We start from the raw sequence: 7593 nt of genomic DNA on the forward strand, positions 1-7593 counted from the left end.
TACACTCTATACTACATACTCACACTCTATACTACATACACTCTATACTACATACTCACACTCTATATTACTCACAATCTATACTACATGCTTTCTATACTACATACTCACATTCTATACTATGTACTCACACTCTATATTACTCACAATCTATACTACATGCTTTCTATACTACATACTCACATTCTATACTATGTACTCACACTCTATATTACTCACAATCTATACTACATGCTTTCTATACTACATACTCACATTCTATACTATGTACTCACACTCTATATTACTCACAATCTATACTACATGCTTTCTATACTACATACTCACATTCTATACTATGTACTCACACTCTATATTACTTACACTCTATACTACATTCAACACTCTACACTATATATTTATACTCTACGGCAGGGTTCCTCAAATCTTGCCCTGGAGGGCCAATGCACTGTAGAGTTTAGCTCCAACCCTGATCAGACTCACCTACCTGTGATTTTCTAATGATCCTGAAGACAAAGATTAGCATGCTCAGGTGTGTTTGATTAGGGTTAGAGCTGAAGTCTGCAGGAAAGTGGATCTCGTGGGCCAGATTTGAGGATCCCTGCTCTACGGTGTCTCAGTTTGCTCTACATATACTGAAGCACATGTGGCGCTTGTCTGCGTCTCACTATATGAACACACAAATTTCATCTTCAGAGCTACTAGAGTCAGACCATAATCATAATAATAATACATTTAGAAATGAAAGAAATTGTTGAATTTATTTGATTACATTTTAAAAGATTCAATTGTTAATGTTTTGATCATTAAAGTTTTTAATAATAAATTTGTATTAATGCATAAATCCAGAAAATTTAAAGCAGACAACACAGAATTTCTGAAAAAAATAAATATTTCATACGGCCATATTATTGTAAAAACGTAATAAAATATTAAGTTATTACAGTTTTATAAATGCAATTGATTAGACATGCTTTTAGATTATTTAAATTAAAATTAACCATTAAAATTGAGTCCAGAAAAACATAATCCAGAAAAATCAAATGCAATCCAGAAAAAGGAAAAATTCCACAAACATTTAAGTTCTAACGCCATCTAAGAGTATACAGTAAATTATAGTAAGCATGTGCTTAATCACTGTTATAATTATCAGGGGGCCCTTGGAAAATGTCCCTCAGGTGGCTCAGGTTCACACCCAGCGCATCAGAACAGCAGCGCTTCTCGTTGCAGAGGGGCATTTTTCTCAAGTCAAAAGCAGAAATGCTCTGGCTGTGGGCACGCAGCAAAACAAAGACAGCCTAACCAGCACACACCGCTGTGGGCATCGATCTGACGCAGCACAAAACCCTACTGATCACTCAACTCTGTTTATTCCACTCAAAGACTGGCTCCATTCTTTTACTACCTCTGTTTTCTGAGAGCAGTTGTTCTGGAGACAAACATCGAGCTGCTCACACGTGACACCGGCTCGGAGACGCTGGCACCTGTGGCGTCTGAAACTAGGCCTCATGGGTATCAGATGTGAGCGCGGCACACTTTCTATTCCGCTCTTTCATTGAGGTGAAGATACGCTGATCCAATCAGTGACGGAGCAAATGCAGAACAGAAAGACGTTTGATCGCTATAAAGACAGCAGTGTATTTGCATTTACCCATAATCCCGCAGGAGAAGAGGGCCGTCCCCTGGCTCATGGTCGGCGGCTCACGCTGTAGAAACACAGACGGATCAGATGAGCATCCAGGTCAAAAAATGAAATGATAATCTAAATATGAAACTAAAAGCGCCAGTAGGTGGCAGCGAGTCTTAATGAGTGAGTCATTGAATCATTCATTCAACAGATTCATTCCAACAGTTGATTTATTCAGAAATTAAGCTGACTGCCCTTATGAATGAGTCACTGAATCAACTCACTCGATTCATTCAAAAACATGGACTTATTCACAACAGCCCTGCTGTGGCTTTGATTGGAACTATTTTTTGTTTTCAAAATTGACAATATTGTGTCTAAAATGTACGGCAATATGAACTTCTTGTATATTGAACTGCTGTATAAATCACGTTTTGTAATGATACTAGGGGAAAACAGCACTCCTGCTGGTGTGATACTGCTCAACTATATCATATGATATAAATATAAAAGGGGTGATTTTTTGCGCTCATATGTTGAATTTTAGGCTCATATCACTGCATTCTAACAGCCTCAGTTGTCCTGCATCATGTTCATCAGACACTGTATCAATGTAAGATAATGGACAGGTGTTATTTCTTCCAAAATTAACCGCGCCAAATTAACGTGTTAAATCTACAGCCCTAAAAATTACTGCAGATGAGCTAATGAGAATTATTACAAACTAGACTGTCATGGATCTGATTAAACTGAATCTACTTGGAACTGGAGCAGCGTGTGTGAAATCATCCTATTATTAGGGAGTAAATTATGCATGACGCCTGACGTCTCTAATGTGAAGCGCCGTGGTCTTACCAGCTGCAGAGACTCTGTGGATGCTACATCATCGACGGCCTTCTTTTCCAGTGTTTTAGTGTGAATAATCACCGTGGCAACACACATGTTTGCCACAGTCCATTCCAGTGCAGGACAGTTCTAGTGAAGCTCATCATTGGAGTGCCGCGCTGATCCGATCCGATCACTCCCACATCAGTACCAAACGCTCTTCAGCCTGGACACAGAACAGGACAGGATCCCGTCAGCCGATAGAGATTTACACACAGTATTCTGTCTGCTTATAAGATGCACATCAATCACATTATTCAACCGTCACACGTGCCACGTTCACTTAGGGGTGTGTGATATATATCTTCTGCGATAATATCGTAATTGTTGTTTTAACGATGTGTGATTTGACATTATCGAGTATTTTGCAAAAACCATTCAAAACACCCCTACAGAGCGCACGCACACATCACGTGAAGTCTAGACTACTGCTCTTATATTAGAGTGCGTTCTTTAACTGCATGATTCAGTCTACATTTAGCATGATCACAAATTCAAGACATGGAGGCAGAAAATGTATATATTTATACCACTTCATATAGTAGTCATTTTCACACGAAGAGTGCCGTTTTTCTCCAAATATTACCATGATTACAAATGTGATATTGATTTTTACAACAGTTCAATAAACAAGAAGTTAATATTAAGAGACTTGCGTTTTAGACACCATATTTCATGTTTTTGCGCTATTTTGACAACAAAAATAATTCCAATCAAAGCCACAGCGCTGTTTTGCGTCTCTGAGCAACATGACGGTGTTTCGTTCCTGAATGAATCACTCGTTTAAATGATTCGGTTCAGTCGCAATGACTCACTTATTAACAGTGACTTGCTGCCACCTGCTGGTGGTTTTAATTTCACACTTAAAGTGTATTTTATTATTTAAATAATTTCAAATATCAGTATTCAACGTTTTATGTTTAATATATCAAAACATTCTTTATGCATTTGTAACCGCAGGTTAAACGCACAGCATTAAACAGTGTGTAAACACATCTAAATATCACTTCAGACGCAGCTTCTGTGTTTCCTCTGCACTGCAAAGATGAATTTTATTGATGCTGATTTCATTTGCTTGCTAACAGCCCAAATGTCTCATTATTCTAATTCACTGATTAAATGTAAAAAAGTTTGACTCAAAACATAATGGACACTATTAGAAAAAATGGCTTTATAAAGGTAAAAATACCCATAAGATGTAAAAATCAGTTTAAACTTATTGGAAAAGATTCATTTCTATCACTGCTGTGAACTGACAGCAGTCCTTAAGATACCAGCACAATAACACACTCAATATACACAAAATATCGTCGAGAATAAGTGTGACCTCACGGTTATCAAAACACACCGCTGTCTCGCTCCTCGAGCAACTCTAGAGCCGCTGATGGGAGCCAGATGTGAGTCTAGAGCTTTATAGCAATTCAAGAACATCAGCCACAACATCTTAAGTCTCTAAACGCTCAGAGATGATAATCAGATAACTCGATTTCTACATTTGAGAACAGACCGAGACTCCTTCTTCTGATCTGACAACAGGACGAGTCACAGTTCTACAAAGTGCATCGTATTTATGGTACATTTGTAGCATGAAAATAGAGAAAAAACTAAAACAGAGTGGGGCTGATTATAAGCATACGAGGCTTGTGTTCAACTATATACACTACCCGAACATTTTTATTCTTTCTTTTTTTGAAAGAAATTAAAACTTTTATTCAGCAAGGATGTGTTAAATTGTTAAGAAGTGACAGCAAAGATTTATATTGTTAGAAAATATTTATATTTTGAATAAATGCTGTTCTTTTTAACTTTTTATTCATCAAAGAATCCTGAAAAAAGTATCGCAGTTTCCAAAAAAATATTTGTCAGCGCAACTGTTGAGAATTCTAATAATAAATCAGCATATTAGAATGATTTCTGAAGATCATGTGATGCTTTATACTGGAGTAATGATGATGGAAATACAGCTGCGCATCACAGAAATAAATTATATTTTAAAGGATATTAAAATAGAAACCATTATTTTATATTGTAATAACATTTTGCAAGATTACAGTTTTTTTCTGTATTTTTGATCAAATAAATGCAGCCGTGATGAGCAGAAGAGACTTCTTTAAACACATTAAACATAGTTCTGATCCCAAACTTTAACTGATCAGCCCACAACGCTCAACTTATCATGGGCTTTTATTAGTCAATAACAACACATGATAAAAATAGATAAAAGATGAACTGATTAATATAATTCATAGGAACACAACTGGTCAGCTATCAATTTGCTCACCAGTGTTTTTAATGATAAATTTGTATTAAATAATAATACACACAGTCCAAAAAATGTAAAAATCAAAACGACAATCAATTAAAAAAAAAAAAATACACACAATTTGGAAAAATGGTGTTAAGTTGTTCTTAAGCATTCAAATAATTAGACATGCTTAAACAGAGTCTGGTAACAATAAAACAGAAGGTGAGAAAATAAAACGGATTTCATAGAGCCCTACATTTACACACGTGTACATTAATTAGCAATGCCTAAGTCAAACAGATGGGAATATTGCCAAAGAATTTGATCTGAATTTATCCACTGTGAAGGATGTTTCGTCTGCGCCGATAGCCTTGTGGGCAGCGTGTCGATATACAGCGCTACAGCCGTCCCGAGCTCGAATCCCGACTCAAATAAAGCTGTTTTCACAGCACCGCGGTGAGGGAAAGACCCAGAGATCCTGGAGAGTTTATCAGTATAAAAACAGGGAGCGTTACGGGCAGATGCAGGAACACGGCCCTTTCAGAGTGAGTTTTGGGTGAACTTCTGCTGCTGAACACACCCACGAGGTCGAAGGTTACACACATTCCCAGAGCGCACACGGCTGCCGACTCGTCCCGAACATAACTCTTCTCAAAAGCACAAGCGTGACTAGAAAACCCCTCCAGTTTAAACGGTTTTGTTTATTACACACATACTGAAGCGTGTGATGTCTCACTGAATGAGGACATAAACACATGAGCAACATCTCCAGAACTGCTCTGAGAGTCACTTCATCAGCATTTTACCGTTTCATTTGAGAGAAACTATATCATTTACACTAAGAAACTTAAAAGGTATTCACGGCAACCCGTCAAAATAAACGTTCGGTTTAACTTGAAGACATTGAGCCAGAAATACATAACTATTGTTCAGTAGAATGTACATAAAGTATTAAAACTTTATTTGTACTTTTTGAAGGAATAATCACACAACATTTCTTCCATGTTTTAATTTGAACGTTTGCCAAAAAAAATAAAGTTTAACTTTCAATAATTAAAAGATAAATAATTTTTTATGCCTTCATTTGATAACCAGAAAAATGTAAATACACAACACAGAGGAAACATTTCCTAAGGCTATTGTAAGAATAAATCCGAATAAATTATGTTGTTTTTATGCATTGAAATAATTAGACATGCTAAAACATAGAATTTGGTAACAATAAAACATATGGTGAGAAAAAAATAAAATAGTGCCTTAAATGTAATTTTTGTAAACTTTTAATAAATTGATGTGAAATTATGTAAGTTTCATGATTTTAATTAATTAGACGTGCTTTTTGATTAATAATTTAATTTAACCATTAAAAACGGAATCCAGAAAAATTTAAACGGAATTCGGAAAAAAAATAAAACAGAATTTGGGAAAAATACACACACGTTGTCTCTTCTCATTAGAGTAGAGCTCACGTTCACTTAACCTCTCAGCAAAGGTGAAGCGCCAATAAACGAGTTCATTTTACTGTAAGTTCATCTGGAAGCGCTGGTTAAATTGTTGCCAGGCAATAACCCACATTAGCCAGCATTCATGAGCTTGCCACAAACCGACAGACGCTCGCTGATCGCAAACACACGCTCACCTGAGCACTAGTGCTTCACAGCGTTCACAGATCATGTGTACAACGCTGCTTTCAAATGCTGAATTCACACAAAAATGACTGCGTGATGCTTGTGTTCCAACACAAAAGTGATATGGATAACTAGGCATTTTCAGCTGAAAAAAGCCATGTCTAACTGAAACCTTGTTTCACAGTTTTACTCTACAGCTTTAACACAATCATCAGTGTGCAGTTGTTTGTTCATTTAATTTCTTGGTTAATCTCCGGTGGTTCGTGATCTTATGAAGCACTTCCCTCTCAGAGCCTGATGTCAACACGCTATAAAAATATGGAACTGCCAATAACTGAAAGTCAGTGAGCTCATAAAAACAATCTTGTGATTCATTATGGGAACTTCCACTGCGGTGCACGCGTTTACGGCCGCTTGTTACGTGACCTCGTTATCAAAACACAACTGCGGCACGACAAAGACACAATCACACGAGTCCTCAAGACCAAAGGCCTTTCAGCGATCAGCGTCACGTCACACCCCGCAGCTCTATCTGAAACGGTTTCAATTAAATCAGTTTCAATCACAGTTTCAATCACAGGGCACAAATTTAAAAAATACTAAATACCCTTAAAATACTGCAAACTGTTAACGCTGAATACTTTAAAAAAATATGGAATACTCTGGCATACTCTTAAAATACGGAGTATTCTAACATACTGGATACTCTTAAAATACACAATACTCCAAAAATACGGCATACTAAAAATACTACATACTTCTAAAAGAAAGATTACTCCTAAATACTGAGTATTCTAAAATACTGAACACTCAAAAAAAAAAAAAATCGCATAGGCTTAAAATACACTCCAAAATATTTAATACTCGACAATAATGCAAACTCTTGAAATCCAGAATACTCCTAAAATACTGAGTATTGCAAAATACTGAGTACTATAAAAATACTAGCCTAAAAACCCTTAAAATACTGCAAACTGTTAACGCCGAATAGGCCTACTTTTAAGATATGGAATACTCTGGCATACTGTTAACATATGGAGTATTCTAAAATACTAGATACTCTTAAAATACGTAATACTCCAAAAATACTGAATACTCTTGAAATACAGCATACTAAAAATACTACATACTTCTAAAAGAAAGATTACTCCTAAATACTGAGTATTATAAAATACTGAATACTCTAAAAAAAAAAAAAAAAAAACTAT

The 7593-nt window shown here is 36.1% G+C and overlaps 1 long non-coding RNA gene across 1 annotated transcript in view; it reads right to left on the minus strand.

Annotated features, from left to right (window-relative positions):
• Positions 1-1094: 1094 nt before the first annotated feature.
• The window catches only part of LOC107684579 (uncharacterized), a 9606-nt gene continuing 3107 nt past the window's right edge, over positions 1095-7593 (minus strand). Inside the window, exons 2-3 of the long non-coding RNA XR_001633869.1 lie at positions 2483-2678; positions 1095-1706 (exon numbers count right to left, since the gene is read on the minus strand). This is a non-coding gene — a long non-coding RNA (uncharacterized LOC107684579). The remainder of the gene's footprint in view (positions 1707-2482; positions 2679-7593) is intronic.

Source organism: Sinocyclocheilus anshuiensis, unplaced genomic scaffold (genome assembly GCF_001515605.1).
Source record: "Sinocyclocheilus anshuiensis isolate Anshui unplaced genomic scaffold, SAMN03320099.WGS_v1.1 scaffold401, whole genome shotgun sequence".
Taxonomy (NCBI): Eukaryota; Metazoa; Chordata; class Actinopteri; order Cypriniformes; family Cyprinidae; genus Sinocyclocheilus; species Sinocyclocheilus anshuiensis.